The 22,424-nt window shown below is 40.9% G+C and overlaps 1 protein-coding gene across 2 annotated transcripts in view; it reads right to left on the bottom strand.

The window, feature by feature from the left end:
* The window catches only part of SPMIP11 (sperm microtubule inner protein 11), a 35,120-nt gene that overhangs the window by 5,393 nt on the left and 7,303 nt on the right, over positions 1-22,424 (bottom strand). The window lies entirely within an intron of this gene.

The following is a 22,424-nucleotide window of genomic DNA, read 5'->3' as shown; positions in this document are numbered from 1 at the left end:
CACAATCTAGGTCATAAACATCTGTCCCCTCCAAAAATTTCCTCCCACCCTCTTTATTGTTCTTATTTATTTTGTGATAAGAACATATGCTCTTAGGAAAATTTTAAGTATATAATACAGTATTAACTACAGGTTCCATGAGGTATAGTAGATCGCTAGGATTACTCATCTTACATAACTGAGACTTTGTACCCTTTGACTACTGCCCTCCATTTCTTCCTCTCCGAACCTCTGGCAACCACCATTCTATTCTCTGCTTCTACAAGTTTGATTACTTTAGATTCTTCATATCAATGGTGATATAGTATTTGTCTTTCCTTGTCTGGCTTATCTCACCTAGCATGTCTTCCGGGTTCATCATGTTGTTGCAAATGGCAGGACTTCCTAATTTTAAGGCTGAATAATATTCTGGTGTGTGTGTGTGTGTGTGTGTGTGTATACCATATTTATCCATTTGTGCAATGATAGACATTTATGCTGCTTCCATGTCTTGGCTACTGTGAATAATGCTGCAATGAACATGGAAGTGCAGATTTCTCTTTGAGATCATAATTTCAATTCCTTTGGATTTGAAAATAGGATTTACTTTGACTTTTTTGAGGACCCTCCGCACTGTTTTCCATAGTGGCTGCACCAGTGTACGTTCCCATACAAAGGTTCCCCCTTTTCTCCACATCCTCCCTAACATGTTATCTTTTTTTTTTTTTTTATAACAGCCACTTTTACAGATGTGAGGTGGTATCTCATTGTGGTTTTAATTTCCCTGAAGATTAGTTATGTTGAGCATTTTTAAAATAAAGATTTTATTTATTTATTTGTCAGAGAGAGAGCACAAGCAGGGGGAGCAGCAGGGAGAGGGAGAAGCAGGCTCCCCGATGAGCAAGAAGCCCGAGGCAGGACTCCATCCCAGACCCTGGGATCATGACCTGAGCCAAAGGCAGACGCTTCGCCGACTGAGCCACCCAGGCATCCTGAGCATATTTTAATATACCTGTTGGTCATACGTATCTTCTTTGGAGAAATGTCTACTCAGGCCTTATGCCAATTTTTAATCAGTTTTTTTTCTTTTGAGTTATAGGAGTTTCTCATGAATTTTGGGTATTAGTCCTTTATCAAATATATGGTTTGCAACTATTTTCTCCCATTCTGTAGGCTCCCTTTTCATTTTGTTGATTGTTTCCTTTGCTGTGCAGAGTTGTTCAGTTTGACGTTATCTCACCAATATTTTTTTTGATAAGTTCATGTTCTGCTTAAGTAGGCTAGGTTTGACTTGCATCTCAGAATCCTGAGCTTGTCGGGAGCTGGATCAAAGTTTGCCATTCTCCGGAAATTGTGGCGATCACAGACTCACTGCTGGTGGAGAATGGGGATGCCACTTCTCTTCTGGAGTATTTCCCCAGCTCCTGCTTTTCCCTATAATTCAGGCTTGACCCCACTCACTCATTTCTGTCCCTCCTTCCCCCCTTTTGCACTCCAGTGGAAATCTCCTTTCACATTCTTTGAGAATGATCCTGCCAGAGTGGAGCACTGTTTGAAACCCCTCCTTTGACAGTTGAAGATTTGGACAGGTGACAGAATACAGTTCTGGAAGCCTGAACTGACTCGGGGGCTGATTTGTACTTCATCACAGGTTACAGCAATGAGGGGCCAGTTCCTGGAAGCAGTGTCCTTTGACTTTGGTCATTTGACTTTGGGCAAGGTTGGGGTGCCAGAAGTCTGTGGCCAAGTCGATGTGTTCTGAGGAGAAAGAGTAAGAGCATATTCCTAGTGGGCAATGGGACCTTGTCTGTGAGTAATTACTGGTCTGGGTGCAGATAATTGTACGAGCTCTTTGTCTGGTCCTGAGGCCTCAGACTGATGTCTGTAAGGGTACAGCCAGGTGAAGTTCTCTATTATCTGTTTTTAAGTAGTAGGCTCCCAGCTTCCCATATAAATAGTTACTGTGTACTTGGAGGTGTGTTGGACAATATCTATCACCCATTTGGATGCCTTCCTCCTGAGTCAAGCACCACTTGGCATTCTCTTTGGATTGATTTTTGGCAAGCTAGAAGATATTTTTGGTAACCCATAGTTTCCCCCAGCTGCCAAGTTTTGGAAGCCACTTGGGGTGAAGGGCGATGAGCTATAGGTAAAAATCATGCCACAGCTACTCTGAATGGGTATGTTCTGGGTAGAGGCAGGCAGTGAGCTCTTTGTAAGCAAACTACACTGTGCAAGTAGATGAACTCGGCATTCTGTGCGTAGTGTAACAGGTGCTCTTCATCCACCCAGCTAATACTATGCTCTATATAGTTTTTGGTGGCAAGTAGATATGAAGGGCCCTGACCGTTTCTTCTAGAACTGGGTCATAAATTGGGAGTTGCCATAAGACCACATCTAATACTTTGAATGTTCTATGAAGGACATTGGGGTGGTGCAAAAGTACTTGGGTGGATCTTCCACTTACTCAAATTAATGTTGCAGATTTTTCAATACTACAGGCTTCCTAGGACCACTGGGGTGGTCACAAAATCTTCCTTATCCACTACTGTGGCTATTGCTTCTAGTTGTAAGTGGGATTGACAGGCCCCAGTGTTTTCAGGTTGAAGAATTTTTAGAATGGGTTTACCTCAATGGCTCCCGAATTCTGACTTCTAGGTTAGGATACTTGCCTGACTGTTCCAAATACTTAGTACATAATGGTGAGACTATCTAACACACATTCCTTGCAAATTGGTGGTGCTGCAAGCAGGGGAATACCACCCTGATTAGAAATTCACACAAGATCAGTTTGAGAGAAAATGTGGTATTGTACATAAGAAAAATGACTCTTAGCTAAGATTTCCTATTAGATGCTGGCCATTAATCCCTTGAAGTTGGTTGAAGCAATAACATAGAGTGAAATTAGCTGAAATGTGTTTGGAAGGCTATCTTGCATTTATTGTCTTCCCTGACACAAGGACATTGTCAGTGCATTGGGAGAAAGTGGATGGGAGCATGAGCCCGGGGAACTGGGGCACATTTCACATATGGGGGCGGTTCCTTTGCCTCCATGTCCCAAAATACCTCCTGGAAGTGGTGCACTTGCTGAGGATTCTGAACACAGGGGGTGTAGGTGGGGCATGGGATAACAGAGAACTTAGTGTTGGCTGCAGACTGCTGGTGTAAAAGAGGCTGCATGGATCTTCCAGAGATGATAACGACAAACCAAGCTAATACTCGGTGAATGCACTCAGCACAACTATAAAAGGTAGGTACTATTATCATCTTATTTTACAAATAGGGAAACAGAGTCCCAGAGAAGTTTAGTAATTTGCCCAAGTTCACTAAACTAGCATATGACAGAGGCATGAATTTAACTCAAGCTGTTTGGCTCCAGAGCCTACGGTCTTAACTACCACACTAACCTGTTCTTGAAATCATCTAATCAGGGCTTCCAGGCAAGACAAAGGACTATGGGAAAACATAAACTGATAGAACTAGCCTCCTGCTGGAATCTCTTGTGTACAGCTCAATGGGGGTCCTGTCAAAGGTGTCTGCTCACCCTGGAAGCAGGCTTGAGTTGGGTGGGGCACATGATATCCATTACCTTGTTCCAGAGGCAGATCCCTGCCTCCTTGAACTCCATTGAAATGTGGAGTATCATTTCCTATTCCAGCACTGGGGCAACAGAGAGCGCTGAACCCAGTGGGCCACTCTGCAGTAGACTGGACCATTCCCAGTGGGGAAAACCAGTGGGGAAAGGTGGAGTCTCCATAGAAAAAGTGGCCTCTCTGCTGCTCTACAGACATAGTCACCCGTCTTGGAGGTGCCTACTCCTTAGACTTTGGCAGATTGAAGCTATGAGTAGATTGAGTATCTTTTCTCCTATAGTTTCAGGCAGATAGGGGATGATGGTCTGTAGCAGCTACAAGACATATGGGTTGTTTTCAAGATTCTTTTTTTTTTTTTTAATATTTTATGTATTTATTTGACAGAGACAGAGATAGCCAGCCAGAGAGCGAACACAAGCAGGGGGAGTGGCAGAGGAAGAAGCAGGCTCCCAGCAGAGGAGCCTGATGCAGGGCTCGATCCCAGAACGCCGGGATCACGCCCTGAGCCGAAGGCAGACACTTAAATGACTGAGCCACCCAGGCGCCCCAAGATACTTTTTTTTTTTTTTTTTAAGATTTTATTTATTTGACAGAGAGAGCACAAGCAGGAGGAGTGGGAGAGGGAGCAGCAGGTTCCCCACTGAGCAGGGAGCCTGATGCAGGGCTCTACACTAGGACCCTGGGATCATGACCTGAGCCAAAGGCAGACGCTTAACCGACTGAGCCACCCAGGCGGCCCAAGATACATTTCTATAACTTCTGTAGGTTTATCCTTTTGGAAAGGCAGAGGGGCTTGGAGGCTTTGGCCAGTTCATTCTTGGCTGAATTGTGCCATTCGTGCTCCTTTTTGAAAAGCCAGAACTACAGTGCCCTCTGCTGGAGCCTAAGAATGGCATCCCCAGCTGTTTCCTAACAGGTGGGTCACCGAACGGGCCGTTTGGAGAGATCAGAAGACCTAAAAGATTGAGCAAGAAACAATCCAGCCACGGTGGAGAAAACCATCTATTATATCTTCTGACAGGATCCAGAAAATGAGAACCCAAGTGAGACATGCTCTACTTTTACCACATTACCATATATTTGAAACTTAGTCTTCCTTTGAAGAGATTCATTTCGAACTGGAAGAGCAACTCTGAGGACCCCGTGAATTCCTCTGGGAAGAAGAATGATAAAAGCAGCAGTAGAGGAAGCTGTGTAGAGCGTGGACGTCATTGTGTCTGGCTAGAGGGCAGTTGCTAAAGCGTCTGGCAGGGAAAGGTCATTAGTCTCAAGACAGAAACAAGCATAATCTTTTCCTACTACCACCCCCATCAACTTGCTTCTGAGACTCTTATCAGTGGGAAATGTCCTGAGTATAGATTTGTGTTATGATGAGGCTTAGCCTCCCCTAGGGTTTTCATATAACAGGGCAAGGGAATTGTCTCAGCAAAGGGCCAAATTTAAGAGTTAATTTGTCTGAAATGAAGACCACGACAATCTGGACTAAGAGGACTGTCCAGATATGAAGCTTAGATAGGAAAGCAGAGTTCAAAGCAGGTGGAGAGACAGAATCTGCACGGAAAGGACAGATATAGGGCCAAGTTCCCCAGGGGAGGACACAGAAGAAAGCTTAGACATTCAAGAGACCAGGGTATAAGGTGAACAAACTCTGGAAGCTGGACTGAACCTGCAGGGGCCATCAGTATTATGATCAGGAAAGGTGAGTCTGGAAGGGCAGGAATCTATGATTGGTGGACATGTGAGTTCTGTTCACTGGTCATGGGTGCTCTTCTGTGGATAGCTGTAACTGGGTGAAAAATCCTCTGAAGTCAGCCAGTATTTTTTGCTTCTCAAGGAAACTTAATAGTTAAAAATACTGCTTTCCAGGTATCCTATCCTGGCAAGTATGTCTTGAGAAGTGGACAATGATACTTCAGTCATAGGAAAGGTATATATATATTCCACATGTATATGGTAACTTATATGTTATGGTTTATAACTTTTCCTGCAATTATCTATTGTACGGTTTTATGTGCTAGGTCATAAGTGTATTACATACATAATTTCACTTTATCTCCACAACAAATCTATAAGGCATTATCATCTCCATTTACAGGCAAAGAAACTGAGGCACTCTGAATTTGCTTAGTGTGTTAGCCCCCTGAATCTTAACAACTTTGGGTACCTGATAAAACTGAGTTTTTGAAGTCAAGGACAGACTGAAGTATGCTCTCCACACTCTGTTTCCCTCTTTGGTTTTTCTATTTTGGTTCTTTAGCAGAAGGAAAAGAGAGGGAGGAGGCAGAGACTTGCAGAATATTTAGTTACATGTGTTGACTCACCTCTATGAGTTTTCATTATGATGATAATAAGGAAAGCTTGAGTGGGCCCCTTTGAGTAGAATGTTAATATACTCACACCTACTAGGAAGGAAAAAACCCTATCTTTCTTCAAAGAAAAATTGTGAATGACTTAAAAATATCATTATAGTTAGAGTGTTAAGAATGAAAAAGTGTTAAAATTAATAGGTTCATTTTTATGGCTGTTAAAGCCCTAGCTGAAGGGTAAGGTTAAGATTGTGGCTAATTTGAGCATAGGGAACAGGCTGAAGTGCCTTGAAGCCACTCGAGTGAATGTGTTGACAAGGTGAAATCAGCCAGGGAATCATTCTAAAGACAAGTGTGGATTACAAATCAGAGTCCTGCAAGACTGTTTGAATTGTGGAACTAAGGGTGAGCAGAGTTAGGAACCGTGGGTTCCTTGAATTAATGGATGTAGCATTTGGGATTAGGAAGACGGGGCAAGCAAGGGGGATGTGGGCTTGCTAGGAGCCAAATAGAATACTGTATTTTACCCATACTCTTCCTGCCCCCTCCTTGTTAATTTCCCAAACCAGCTCGAAATAGAAATGTAGGAGGCAAGTTCCCCATGATGGTGGTCCACAGGCCAAAACCTCCCTAGCTAACCACATATTGCAAGCTACCTCAGCAGTAGCTGGAGTCAGAACAATCTGAGCTCTGTCGGACTTTTCTGTTGATCTGCTGAACAAGATAAGAGCTAAGAGCTTAGCAACATGGTAAGTGGATATGAGCATTGGTGACTAGATATAAGTAGTTTCAGTGGAGTGATTGGGACAAGGGCCTGACTGGCATGAGTTCAAGAGACTGCGAGGAGAAGAAATGGGACAACTTTGTCTTTTGAGGAATTTTTCTGTATAGGGGGCAGAGAAATAGGAAATGTAGGGCTTTGTCTAAGCTGAAAGAAATTGTAGCATCCATGTATGCAGATAGGAATGGTCAGAGATGGAAAAATTGATGCAAGAGAGTACAAACAATATTGGAGTAACAGTGTCCTTGAATAGGCAAAAAGATGGGATCTGATGCACCGGTGGAGGGGTTGTTCTTAATAGGTGTGTGGACCATTCATTCATTTGATAAGACATGTGAACACAGATGCAGATAGATGGATAGATGTGGTTTGTGAGAGGTTATAGAAATAATCTTCTAATTGCTTCTGTTTTCACAATGAAAACTATGAAGTAGAAAGCAAGCTGGGGCACCTGGGTGACTCAGTTGGTTAAGTGTCTGCTTTGGGCTCAGGTCATGACCCGGGAGTCCCGGGATGGAGCCCAGTGTGGCCCTGCTCAGCGAAGAGTCTGCTTCTCCCACTCCCTCTGCCCCTCTTGGTGGTGCTCTCTCTCTGGCTCACTCTCTCAAATAAATAAAAATCTTAAAAAAGAAAAGAAAAAAAGCAAGTCATTACCTGAAAATGAGAATTGAGGACGTTGGAGGTCTGAGGAAAGAGAACGTATGAGGAGGCCTCCAGGAGAGTGCAAGAGTGCATGGAACAAGGAAATGTCTGACTTCCGGGCAGCCATAAAGGCCCATCTAAATTTAGTGATCATTAGTGAGGCCTATCAGCATGGTTGTTTTTCTCTACTTGATGAGTGCAAACTCCTCTTTCTAGAAGTTGTGGTATAATCGGGTTGGGAAGGGGGAGAGAATGGAGAAAGAAATGGGAACAATAGTTTGAAGGTGGGGGGGGGGTCCTTCCTTCCTCCCTCCCTCCCTCCCCCCCCCCCCCCCATAGAAAAGGTCACAGCACATTTGTATACTGATGGAAATGCTTTAGGAGGAGGAACAACTGAGGGAGAGGGGGATAATTTCAGGAGCAAAATTCTTGAATAGGTGAGAAGGGATCAGATCCAGTGCACCAATGGAGTCATTTTACTCACTGTGCCAGAGGGAAGTTATGGATGCAGTGGAATGTTAGATGTGATGATGGAAAGTCTCTTCTGATTGCTTCTATTTTCTTAGCGAAAAAAGGCGCAAGGAAGTTATTAGCTCAGAGTGAGATTGGGAGAGGGGGTTTTAGAGACTCAAGGAGAGATGTGAAATAATTGCCTTGAGGAGTAGGAGAGTGACCAGAGAAATATAATAGGATCGTCCCGAGTGCCCACCTGAGATTTGTGGTTTTGGTACTAATTATTCTAAGAAGACTAAATGTCCTAGGTGGAGAGCCAAATACATGCATCTTTCTCTCGATAGGTTTCCCTGGAGCTCAACACTCCAACTTCCTGAAGTTTCATAGCCTTATACTGAGCTCCTACAGTCTATGTGCCCCAGACCTTGGCCATGTGCTCCTAGACTTCAGCTCTGGGGCAGCTCAAAAGGCTTCAAGGAAATGCTAGAAATACAATATAGTTACTATTGAATAGAATTTTAGGTAGAAGTCTGAATGACATGGTTGAAGCCAAACTTGGCAGAGGGCAACCACATTGCCTGAATGTCTTTGTGGAAAGGGTAGTAGTACCAGAAATATTGTTCTAAGTTTCCTTTTGTTATGAGGTCACGAACAATGGGCAGAGTGCATAGATACTTCAGGGCGTACATGATTAAAATGGCTTTTCAGAAGTGGGAGATGGGTTCCAGGCTTCTGGCTGGGATGCAGTGAAGGCAGTCTCTGATCAAAGTGCGGGTTGCAGGTGCTTTGCTACAGTTTTGGCCTTGAATTGCATCTAGATTTTAAAATTTGCTATGAAGATAAAGCTGTAGCCTCAGCTCTATGCATGGCTGGGTTATTCTCATTCTTCAGGGTGTAGCTCAAACATCACCTTCTGGATTACTCTGTTTTAAGTGGGCCTTTCCTAGTTACTCTCCATTTTGGGATCTGCAACTCAGTTGCCTGTAAGAGCCAGGCAGATAATGTTTATGAGTAAAGCAAACTCAGTAAGAAACCTGTCCCATCTAAAGGGGCAGCTGCTATTTTGCTCTGTTTGTGGTTATGCGGGAATTTAAGGCCAGTGTGACCAGTTCTAATTTTTTTTTAAGATGTCAGACATGTGGGTTTTACATAAAATCTCCTAATTTTTAAATGTTTGTCCAAATTTTTAAGAACAGAACACTGCAGGCTGAGTCTGGCCCTTTGGTCAACAGTTTATAACTTCTAATCTATTGCATTACCCTCCCCTATTTCCTTCCCAGCACTTGTTATCATCTGTGAATCTTGTTTATTATTTATTGTCTGATAGTCACTGTTGTATTTCCAGTGCTTAACACAGTACTTGGCATAGTCAGGTCCTACCTAATAAATAAATGTTTGATGTTGGATGAGAGGGGAGTCTGGATTGGTGCCTTACTTGGGAGGTCTTTATATATTCTGAATATTATTATGCATATGAATTATAAAGTTAAAAGGCAAGAAAGAGACTGAGAGAAAATATTAGCCATATATAGATGTGTGTATATATGAATACATATATACATACATATCCTCATGTATATAATGTCTTTTGTTACGCAATTTACAACTTCTTATTTAGTACAAATTGTCAAACTTCTTAGGTTTCCTGGTTTTATGTCCTATGAAAAAAGTTTTCCAAAACCACCCTAAGATTGTAAAAATACTGTTTTCTTCTAATATTTTTAGAGTTGTTTTATATATTTATCTCTTTAATCCATCTGCAATTTATTTTTATGTATGATGTGAAGTGGGAGGTCTTTATTGTAATTTCATTCTTAATTTACAAAGTGTGTGTGGTTTTTTTAAAAAGATTTTATTTATTTATTTGTCAGAGGGAGAGGGAGAGAAAGAGAGAGAGCACAGGCAGGGGGAGTGGCAAGCAGAGAGAGAAGCAGGCTTCTCTGCTGAGCAAGGAGCCTGATGCCCAACTGATCCCAGGACCCTGAGATCATAATCTGAGCTGAAGGCAGACGCTCAACAGACTGAGCCACCCAGGCGTCCCTACAAAGTGTTTGTTTTTTTTTTTTAAATAGCAAGTGCAGGGGTGCCTGAATGACTCAGTCTGTTGAGTGTCTGACTCTTGATTTTGGCTTAGGTCCCTTGCCCCCCCCCCCCACCCCGCCCCGGCCCACAGCTTGTGTGCTCTCTAAAAAAACCTGAAAAACCCAAATGCCTTTCTAGTTTCTAGTGAGATAGTTGTACATATCTTTTAATTTGACATAGGTATTATGTATTATATTAATCTCTTCCAATATTAAGTCATTGTATTCCTGGGATAAGTCCTACTTGATGGGAGATGATTATCTTTAATATATTCTTGAATTTGATCTGATAGTGGGATTTGTCCATTTGTCCATTTATACTTACATTGGTCCATGGGTTCCTCTTTTGTGCTATATTCTATAGTATGTTTTATGTTATTGTATCAGTTTTGTGTTAGTATTACAGAATTATTTTCACTTTTTGTGCTTTTAAAAATGGAATTATGTCCTAACATTATGTCTCAAAATTTTGAAAAAATTCCCTACGAAAATTGCACACACCGCTTTTTTTCCAAGCAACTGTTTAGTAAGTTTTTCTCTTGTGATCATTGATTTAATATGGGTTTATACTTTTTTTTATTTTTTATTTTTTTATTATTTTTATTATTTTTTTAAGATTTTATTTATTTATTTGACAGAGACAGCCAGCGAGAGAGAGAACACAAGCAGGGGGAGTGGGAGAGGAAGAAGCAGGCTTCCAGCGGAGGAGCCTGATGTGGGGCTCGATCCCAGAACGCTGGGATCACGCCCTGAGCCGAAGGCAGATGCTTAAAGACTGTGCCACCCAGGCGCCCCTATACTTTTTTTTTTTTTTAAGATTTATTTAGCTTAGAGAGTGGGGGAAAAGGAAAGAGAGAGAATCTCAAACAGACTCCCTGCTGAGTGCAGAGCCCAACGTGGGGCTTGATCTCATGACCCTGAGATCATGACCTGAGCCAAAATCAAGAGTCAGGAACTTAACTGACTGAGCCACAAGGCACCCCTATACTTACTACTTTAAATGTCTTGTAATCTAAAAATTTACCAAAAACAACAACAACAACAACAACAACAAACAAACCCACAAACTTTTTACTTTCTTGATAGTGTCCTTTGAAGCACAAAGTTTGTAATTTTGGTGAAATCCAATTTATCTTTCTGTCACTTAGACTTCTGGTGTCATATCTTAGAAACCACTGCCTAATGTAAGGTCATGAAGATTTTTCTCATGACAAGTTTTAAAGTTTTAGCTCTTACATTTATGTCTATGATCCATTTTTTTAAAAAGATTTTTTATTTTTATTTATTTGACAGAGAGAGAGGCAGCAATAGAGCGAACACAAGCAGGGGGAGTGAGAGAGGGAGAAGCAGGCTTCCAGCTGAGCAGGGAGCCCAAGGCGGGCTTGATCCCAGAACGCTGGGATCATGGCCCAAGCCGAAGGCAGATGCTTAACCACTGAGCCACCCGGGCGCCCCTATGATCCATTTTAAGTTAACTTTTGTATATGGTGTGATGTGGGGTCCAATTTCATTCTTTTGCATGCAAATTTCCAGTTTTTGTAGCACCATTTGTTGAAAAAAGGATTCTTTTCCTATTAAATTGTCTTGGCATTCTTTTTTTAAAAAATCATTTATTTGTCAGAGAGAGAAAGAGCACAAGCAGAGGGAGTGGCAGGCAGAGGCAGAGGGAGAAGCAGGCTCCCCACCAATCAAGGAACCTGATGCAGGACTCATCATGATCCTGGGATCATAACCTGAGCTGAAGGCAGACACTTAACCGACTGAGCACCCCCGGCATTCCTGGTTTTTTTGTTGAAAGTCTATTGACCATAAGTGTAAGGGTTTATTTCTAGACTCTCAATTCTATTCCATTGATCTATCTATATATGTCAATTCTTATGCTAGTACCACACTGTCTTGATTACTGTAGCTTTGTAGAAGATTTGAAATTGGGAAATGTGTCCTCCAACACTGTTATTTTTCAAGATTGCTTTGATTATTCTGGGTCCTGTGCATTTCCTGAAATTCAGGAAATCTTGTCAATTTTTGCCAGGAACCATTACCTTTGGATGATCTGTCAGAACAAAGAATTCTAAGAATCTAAACTGCATCTGGAAAGGGATCTCAAATTTATCCCTCTCCTACACCCTAACTCACATACTGAATTTGGCAAACATTCAGGAATCTCCAGCTTGGTCCAGGACAAGGTTATCTAAGTTTCTATTAGTAATTAATTCTTTAAGATGTTTTAATTTCTTGATGTGAATAGCTCAATATTATAAATAGTAGAAGTTCCACTGAATAGGCTTGCTAGATTAATTAATGTTCTTCATTTCCTCTGAAAAACATTAAAAGATGCCTGCAACATTCCAGGTGCAGCTGAGAGCTACTCTTCAGCATATCTGCATACTTCTGCTCTCACAAATTAAACGGCACAGTTACCAAATATCAGTAGTGTTGTGTTTTCCCCCCCAATTTATGCCAGGTTCCTTTGTAATTACAATTTTGCAATTTAAAGAAATATTAAACTAATAGATTATGTGTTAAAAAAAGAGCAGTGATTCGTATAAAAACTAAGTTGAATGTTTTAGAAAAACTCAAAACTTAACAAATTACTGTAAACCATGAGTTAAAATAGATTTGAGTTAGAAAATTACCATTGTGCAGCTATCATAGAAATAATATCACTCAGAACCATCAATAGATACTAAAACTAGTGGGTAAAAATTTGATGAAGAATAGGTATTTACATTTTTTCAAGTACCTTCCTGGAAATGAGTACAAATTACAAAACAGAAATAGTAACTTGACAAATTACAACACAAAAATAGTAACTTAACAGTGGAGAAAACTGGCAAACACCACCTTAATCAAAAGGCCAATGTTAACATCACCGGTAATGGGACAAGATGACATTATGAGCCTCCTGATATGACCTACTGAAGACATACTGCTGCTTATTCCTGCCTAAAATATTTATACCCAATTTAATTATGAGAAACATCAGACAAACCCATATTAAAGAAAATTCTATAAAATGTCTTGTATGTACCAATAAAAAATGTCACTGTCATGAAACACAAAGGAACAGAGGAATTTTTCCACATTAGACTAAAAGGCTTGCCAACTAAATGCAATGCTGATCCTTAATCAGATCCTGGCAGGAAAAGTTTTGCTCTAAAGGACATCAATGGGACAACTGGCAAAATTGTAATGTAGCCTATAGATAATTAGATAATAGTATTGTATCACTATTAAAATTTGCTGAGTTTAATACCTATATTGTGGGTTGTTATCTAAGAAAATGTTCTTATTCTAAAGAAATACAAACTGAAATATTTGGGGGTAAAGGGATATAATATGAGCAATTTATTCTCAACTAGCTGAGAAATATATCTGTATCTATTGATATATATAATATAAATTATATATTTGGATAGAGAGAGAATGAGAGGGAGAGGGAAAGCAAATGTGGCCAAATACAACTGGCTAATTTAGGTAAACAGTGTAGGGAATTTCTTTGTACTAATCTTACAACTTTTCTATAATTTTGAAATTATTTCAACAAATGAAGTTTAAAAAAAATGGACCATATAAGTTTCCTTCCTCTCCCAAATGTGCTAAAATGACACCAAAATAACAACAATGGCATTAACCTTCAAAGGCAAAGAGAGAGGAAGGATACAAGAGCAGATGAGGCATTTCAGGAGAAATATCTTTGGGAAAATAGTAAGTGGACAGATGAGTAGTAACTATCCTTTCAGAATCAAAAAGTTCTAACTTTAGTTTCTGCAGTGGAAGATAGAACTAGAATTGGGGTAATTCATCTGGTAGGTTCAAACCTTCTAATGTAACAGGTACCATAGAAGGCAGGAGTAAAGAATAGGTCTGAGAACAGGAAGGTGGATAATGAAATCGTCTACAGAATGTAGCCCAAGAGTACAAACCCCCTGCCCCAACAAAGATATAAAAGATTTCTCTGTCCAGCAATCCCACTTCTGGGTATATATCCAAAGGAAATGAAAACAGGATCTTGAAGAGTTATCTTCACTCTCATTTTTATTCCAGCATTATTCAGAATAGCCAAGACGTAGAAACTTAAGTGTCTGTCAATGGATTAATGAATAAAGAAGATGTGGTATGTATACACAGTGAAATATTACTTAGCCATGAGAAAAGAGGAAATCCTGCCATTTGCAACAACATGGATGGATCCTGAAGGCATTATGCTAAGTCAGGTAAGTTGGAGAGAGAAAGACAAATCCTGTATGATCTCATATGTGGAATCTAAAAAAGCTGAACTCATAGAAACAGAGAGTAGAATGGTGGTTACCAGGGGCTGGGGGGTGGGGGAAATGAAGAAGTGTTGGTCAAAAGGTACAAATTTCCAGTTTAAGATGAGTAAGTTCTGGGGATCTAATGTACAGCATAGTGATTATAGTTAATCATACTGTTTTATATAGGTGCTAAGAAAGCAGATCTTAAATCTTCTTACCGCAAAAAAGAAAAGGTAATTATGTGATGGGATGGAGGTGTTAGCTAATACTATGGTGGTGGTAATCATTTTGCACACATGTTGCACACCTTAAATTTACACAATGTTATATGTCAATTACATCTCAATAAAACTGGAAAAAAGATTTCTTTGGAGGAACTGAATCTAACAGGCACTGCACTCCTAGCCAGGATTCACTGTGAGGGATGGCATAAGGTGCAGGACTAAAGATCTGATGATTAAGTGAAAATCGAGATCCTCAAAAGTGCGACTCTCAATAGCCCCTTCTCCTGTCCTGGTCCGAGTGTGCTAGCAGACAAGCATCTAACCAATCCCCAGGGAAACAGTTACAGGATCCTTCCCTGGAAAAAATGCAGATATTCAGAGGACAACTCCCAGTGAAGCCCATAATGGACTCCCACACACTAGGCTTTTAGTTCCTCACTCTTAAATTATGATGGAGAGCCAAGGATCACCAGTTGTTTGACAACAGTCATCGAGAGAAAGAGATCAAAATAAACTCGTAGGAAAAAGAGCACCGAGGAGACAGAGCTAATGCAGGGAACAGAACTTCAAATAAAGTATAATATTCCATGAAGTAAAGAGAGAAGATGTGGACAAGAAAAGCCAGAGGACCAAAAATGACCCTTGGAACTTAAAGTAGCCAAAATAAAATATTCTGATACAAAGGTGTGGTGTTTTTCCACATATATCTACAACTTCTTAGATATTTCTTGAAGAAGTAGAGCTTATTTCCCCTCCCCTTGAGTGTGGGCTGCATTTAGTGACTCTCTTTTAACATACAGAATAAAGTGGAAGTGACAGTCACTTCTGAGACTAGGTCATAAAAAGGCCTTGTGGCTTCCTTCTCTCTTGGATCACCTGCTCTGAAGTTAGCTAAAACCTGAGAACACTGAAGCAGCTTATGGAGTGTGGTGTGAAAATTAGGAGTCTTGTCAACAGCCAGAGAGGAACTGAGGCCTCCAGCCATCAGATGACTGAAGCTCCTGCTAACGTCTTGTTTTCAACCACATGAGAAACCCTGAGCCAGAACTACCTAGCTAAGCTGTTCCTTGGATTCCTGATTCACAGAAACTGTGAGGTAAAATAAATGGTTGTTAAGCCTCTGTTTTAGGACACTTTGTTACATACTAATAGATAATTAACACAGAAAATTGGAAGATAATGATGGGCAATCTCCCAAAGAATGCATTTTTAAAAACCCAAAGAAAATAAAGAGAAATATTAATAAGTTAGAGGATCATCTCAGGTTTTATAGGTGACACAAGAGGTTTTTTTTTTTTTTTTTTTAAGATTTTATTATTTGCCAGAGAGAGAAAGAGAGAGAGAGCAAGCGACAGAGAACACACAAGCAGAGGGAGCTTCAGGCAGAGGGAGAGGCAGGCTCTCTGTTGAGGAAGGAGCCCCATGTGGGACTTGATCTCAGGGCCCTGAGATCATGACATGAGCAGAAGGCAGACACTTAACCAACTGAGCCACCCAGGTGTCCCTAAAACAGAAGTTCCAGAAAGAGAGAAGAGAGAAAATAGAGAATAAATAAATAAATATTAAAGGAAATTTCTCAGAAATGAAGGGCACAAATTTCCAGATTGAAAAAGTTCATGCAGTATCTATTGCAATAAATGGAAAAAGACCTACAGCAAATTCCATCATTATGAAATATCAGAACACCAAGGAACAACAAAAAATTAGAAGCTTCCAGAGAGAAGTAAGTCACAAAGACTCCAACTGGAAGCTAGAGGACAATAAAAACATACCTTCAAAATTCTCAGAAAATGAGAATTTTCAACCTAGAATTTCACATCTGGAAAAACTGACAAGTGTGAGGGTAGAATAAAACCATTTTGGCTTCAAAAATATACCTTCTACACATTCTTAGAAAGCTATTCAAGGATATATTCCAGGGAAGGGAGGCAGTAAAACCAAGAAAGAAAACATGAGATCCAGGAAATAGGGAATAAAACCTTGGAGAGAGGCAAAAGCAAATTCTATGGACAAGAGCTATGCACTAGGGTTAGAGAGTGAACAGTCCAGATGGAGTAGGAGAGATGCGGTTAGGAAAAAAATAGAATGGATTTATTGTTTTGAGTGATTGAAAAAAATATATTGGGCATTTGACAGAGCTGTTGAAATATTTGGGGAAAAAAGTAATCATATCAAGAACCAAGCAAATGAAAAATGGTGGCAATTCTTAACTCTAGGGGTAAGGAAAAGGTTAAATGAAAGTTATCATAGTGACATTATTTCGCCTAGCAGTGAACAATTTTTTAAAAGATTTTATTTATTTATTTCAGAGAGGGAGGGAGAGAATCTCAAGCAGGCTCCACACTGAACATGGAGCCCGATGCAGGGGTTGATCGCATGACCCTGAAATCATGACCTGAGCTGAAACCAAGAGTCAGAAACTTAACTGACTGAGCTACCCAGGTGCCCCATCAGTGAACAATTTTTACATATTTTTAAGACTACAAGACTTGGGGCGCCTGCGTGGCTCAGTCATCAAGCATCTGCCTTCGGCTCAGGGAGTGATCCCAGAGTCCTGGGATAGAGCCCCATATCAGGCTCCTCCACTGGGAGCCTGCTTCTTCCTCTCCCACTCCCCCTGCTTGTGTTCCCTCTCTGGCTGGCTGTCTCTCTCTCTGTCAAATAAATAAATAAATAAATAAATAAATAAATAAATAAATAAATAAAATCTTTAAAAAAAAAAGACTACAAGACTTGATTTAAAGTTTTATTCATGTTTTATTGCTGCATCACAAACTTAGTTACACTTAAGTGGCTTAAAACATGATTCTTTTATTACCTCACAGGTCTGTAAGTCAGAATTCTGGGCAGGCTTGACTGGGTCCTCTGCTTAATATCATAAGGTTGAAATTAAGGTGTTGTCTGGGTTGGGGTCTTATGTGGAGGCTCTAAAGAAGAACCCATTTTCAGGCTATTCAGGTTGTTGGCAGAATTCAGTTTCTTGCAGTTATAGGGCTGAGCCCTTGCTGGCCGTCAGCCAGGGCACTCTCAGTTCCTAAATGCCACCCACATTCTTTGGCATGTGGCCCCTTCCATCTTCAAAGCCAGCAATGATGTGTCAAATTCCACTCATGCTTCCAATCTCTGAATTCCTCTTTTGCTGCTAAATGGAGAAAACACTCTGCTTTTAAAGGGCTTGTGTAATTAGATTAGGCCCACTCAGATAATCTCCCTTTCTCCATATAAAGTAACAATCAAGGAGTGTTATCCATAATATTCAGAGGTTCCACCCACACTCAAAGAGGAGGGGATTATACAAAGGCAAAGTTCATTGTGGGTCATTCTTAGAATTCTGTCTACCACAAACCTAAAACTGTGATATAACTATACTGGAAAAATCAGGGTGGGAGGGGAGAAGCACAGGGTATGGCATAAGAAAGCTAAATTCTCAACTGTCAAAACAGGAAGGCAATATATAATAGCCAAAAATGGATAAATGAATACATATCATATGAGCATTTTCTTTAGAAGTAGGAAGGTTAAGTACCAAAAGAAACTAGAAGAGTTGAAAATCTGTCTCTGGAGAGTGGAGGTGAGAGGACTGGGGTAGAGGACTCGTTTTTCATTATAAGCTTTTTAGCACTATTACATTTAATATTATTTTGAAAAAGAAATACAAAGATTACTCTTTTTTAAAGATTTTATTTGTTTAGAGAGAGAGAAAAAGCATGTGCACATGTCTGGGGAAGAGGCAGAGGTGGAGGGAAAGGGACAAGTAGATTCTGTGCTGAGTGTAGAGCCCAATGTGGGGCTTGATCCCACGACCCAAAGATCACCACCTGAGCCCAAACCAAGAGTCAGACACTTAACCAACTGAGCCACCCAGGCGCCCCAAAAATTACAGATAACTTTTTTTTTAAAAAAAGATTTTATTTATTTATTTGACAGAGAGAGAGACAGCCAGCGAGAGAGGGAACACAGGCAGGGGGAGTGGGAGAGGAAGAAGCAGACTCCCAGTGGAGGAGCCTTATGTGGGGCTCGATCCCAGAACGCTGGGATCACGCCCCGAGCCAAAGGCAGACGCTTAAGGACTGAGCCACCCAGGCGCGCCAACACAGATAAAATATTTCTGATTAGACATGAGGAAGATAACTAAAAGTTTTGAAAAATACAAAAATCATAAAAAAATAAGTTTGCTTTGCAAATGCTTGACTCCACTTTAAATAGACCCAAATGGAAATTATACATGCACTGTAGGGGCAAAAAAGGCCATGGCACTCATCAATAGACACGTTTTCGAAGAAACAGAATTGGCACATCAAAAAAATTGGTGAATCTACAGTTACATGTATTAGGTGAAACTAAAACATATAAGGTATGTATCTTCTCTTGATTTCCCAATTTCCAATGTAATCTTTGACCAACTATTTGCCTAAGAGTCTACTGTACCCTTGAACAACATGGGTTTGAACTGCATGGGACCACTTATATGTGTTTTTTGTTTTGTTTTGTTGTTGTTTTTGGCTTTGTTTTTTGTCAGAGAGAGGGAGGGAGAGGCAGGCTCCCCATTGAGCAAGGAACCTGATGCAGGACTTGATCCCTGGAGCCTGGGATCATGACCTGAGCTGAAGGCAGACACTTAACTGACTGAGCCACCTAGGTGTCCCTACATGGATTTTTTTGATAAATACACTACAACAAAAGAAAATTAAATATTGTAAATGTAATTCTCTTATGATTTTTTTTAAAAGATTTTATTTGAGAGAGAACGAATGCGGGAAGGGGCAGAGGAAGAGGGAGCGGGAGAATCCCCAATGAGTGGGGAGCCTGACACAGAGCTTGATCCCAGGGCCCTGAGATCATGACCTGAGCCAAAGTCAGAGACTTAACTGAATAAGCCACCCAGGTGCCCCCTCTTAATGATTTTTTTTTTTTGAAAAGATTATTTATTTATTTATTTGACAGAGAGAGACAGCCAGCGAGATAGGGAGCACAAGCAGGGGGAGTGGGAGAGGAAGAAGCAGGCTTCCCAGTGGAACAGGGAGCCCGATGCGGGGCTCGAGCCTATGCCCTGAGCCGAAGGCAGACGCTTAAAGACTGAGCCACCCAGGCGCCCCTCTTAATGATTTTCTTTTTTTTTTTTTTTTTTAAAGATTTTATTTATTTATGTGACAGAGAGACAGCCAGCGAGAGAGGGAACACAGCAGGGGGAGTGGGAGAGGAAGAAGCAGGCTCATAGCAGAGGAGCCCGATGTGGGACTCGATCCCGGTACGCCGAGATCACGCCCTGAGCCGAAGGCAGACGCTTTAACGACTGCGCTACCCAGGCGCCCCTCTTAATGATTTTCTTAATAACATTTTCTTTTCTCTATCTTTACTGTAAGAATACAATATATAATAATATACAAAATATGTGTTAATTGGACAATTTATGTTCTCGGTAAAACTTCTGGTCAACAGTAGGTTATTAGTAGTTAAGTTTGGGGGAGTCAAAAGTTATATGCAGATTTTTGGGGGCGCCTGGGTAGCTCAGCCATTAGGCGTCTGCCTTCGGCTCAGGGCGTGATCCCAGCATTCTGGGATCGAGCCCCACATTGGGTTCCTCCACTGGGAGCCTGCTTTTTCCTCTCCCACTCTCCCTGCTTGTGTTCCCACCCTCGCTGGCTGTCTGTCAAATAAATAAATAAAATCTTTAAAAAAAAACCCACAAAAGTTATATGCAGATTTTTGACTACGTGCGGGGGTTAATGCCCCTAACCCCTGCGTTGTTCAAAGGTCAACTGTGATTATATTCAACTTGCGTTATATAGTACTTATTATAATTGATCTGAACCTGCTACCTTGATATCTATTAGCAGGTTTATACCAGGGATCTGTGGTTGGTGGTCAGGAGTTTATGGGTGTTGGTTAGGTTAGCCACACTCCAGGGTCAGATGGACAATATTTAGTTCAAGATGCCTCCTGGAAAGATGGAAGCAATGTACTAGTTGCCTTGTCAAATTATGGTTTCGCTAAATTCTTGTCCCAGAAGTGAAACTTCCTAGTTTTCTATGGAGCAATAAGATGTGGATAAACTTCTAGCACTGGGTTTCACCAATAACTCCAGCAAAGTTTGAGTTTTAAGAACAGAAAACATCAGACTATTGTTTTGATATCTGCATATAATAGACCACGTAATGACTGTGATGTGTGTGCATATGCGTGTATGAGAGAGACAAAAAGAGAGGAGGAGGAACATACCCAGTTATTTTTCCCATGCTTGCAGACTACCATTCTGAGGCTGGAGAATTTTGACTTTCTTGGGAAGTTGTCCAGGAGCTATGAGAGAAGGTTACAAGGCACTGACTCCATGGAAGAGTTCCCAAGTCAACAATTCTGCCCATTAGCTGAGCAAAAAGTTACCATTCAGCTCCAGTGAATGGTGGGCTCCTGGGAATCTTGAGAACCACCTGTTAGGGAATAGTGAACAACTTTACATAAAGCCCACGTGATATTCAAATTCAGGGTTTAGGAGTTAACAGATTTTCCTAGAAAGGCTGATCATCAATCACTTGTATAGTGGTCTGCTCACAGCAAAAGACCTGTGTCATTTGTCCCCATTACTGTTTAAAAGTGAGTACAATGTGTTTGACAATTTGGAGTCAAATTCTGGCTCTATCACTGACCTTGTGTAAATAAGTCAACCTGTTTGAGCCTCAGTTTCCTTATTGGTAAAAAGAGACTAGTAATACCTACCTCACAGGCATGTTGAGAGAATTAAATGGAATCATGCATGTGTAATGCTCAGCACAATGCCTGGCATACAGTACATACTAAATAGATAGCTTCATATTATTAACTGCTTGAACCAACAAAATTAGGGATTTAAAGAGAAGTTAGCAAGTGGACCTCCTCTGTCCAAATCTTGAGGTAAGCAGAGGGTATAAAATTGAGTGGGAAGGGGAACAATTTGTAGGGGTGACAAATTTGATGTCTAGTTATCCTTTTAACCTTACATTTTAGGCCAACAGTTTGGACAAACCTCCAGCCTCTGATAGTCTGACACTGGAATGAAAAAAAATTGGGCAAGCACAAGATATCAGGATAGTTCCCTATTACCCCCATAGTTTAATTTAAAAAATTTTTTTATTAAAGATTTTATTTATTTTAGAGAGAGAGAGTGAGAGCATGCATGAGCAAGTGAGTGTAAGGGAGGGGGACGGGGCAGAGGCAGAGAATCTCAAGCAGACTCTTGGCTGAGCACAGAGCCTGATGTGGGGCTTGATCTCATGACCCTGAGGTCATGACCTGAGCCAAAATCAAGAGTTGGGTGCTCAACCTACTAAGCCACCCAGGTGCCCCTACCCCATAGTTTTATAAAGTGAAGTCTTTCTCTCTGCCTAGCCTACAAAGAAATTAATTGGAAATGACACTCAGACCTCTTTGGATTGGTACCAAGTCCTGTTTACTAGAGTTTAGGTAGCTAGCTGGGTAGGAAAACCCCAGGCTTGCTGCTTAGTTCTCTCATAGTGAGAAGTCCCATCTAGTAGGGTTAGGCAGGGCTGGAGCAGCCAGGAGAGGCCTATTCGTGGAACAAGGAAAATTTATAGAGCAGGCCAAGTGTGTTTCTCTGAGAGAGGGTGAAGAGCTCCTTATATGGAGAAAATAGCAGCCCCATGGCATAATGCTGGGACAGGTGGGGGCCAGCGGGGGAGGGCTGATGTGGGGCTATTAAGGGATTTCTAGGGTCCACCAGTGGGACCCTTTGTACAAACCTTACCTGAAAGCTAGATATGTAAAACAGAGCTTCTTTGTTGTCATTAGAAAAAGGATAGAGAGTGCCTAATAGAGTCCTATACAGTATTAGTATCTCTCAATCTTAACTTTGTGTTTTATACTTACCCGCTACCCTCACCCCAATAAAACTTTGCTTTAGTACCTGCCTACACTTAATTTCCTTCACATATGTTCTCCATTCTGTCTGAAATACCCTTTCTCCTCCATTTCTGTGCCTTCAAACAATTTACCTTTTAAGACCTTAACCAATTGTCACATCTCCTCCAAAGCCTCCTCTAACTTCCGGTTAGTCATTAAAATATCATTTATTAATTTATTTACCTAAAAGTATTTATTAAATCTCTATGTATTAGA

This window comes from Ursus americanus, chromosome 25 (genome assembly GCF_024610735.1).
Source record: "Ursus americanus isolate L20-20 chromosome 25, mUrsAme1.1.p, whole genome shotgun sequence".
Lineage (NCBI taxonomy): Eukaryota > Metazoa > Chordata > Mammalia > Carnivora > Ursidae > Ursus > Ursus americanus.
Note: the sequence above shows the minus strand (reverse complement) of the source record. Positions and strands in the feature narration are given on the sequence as shown.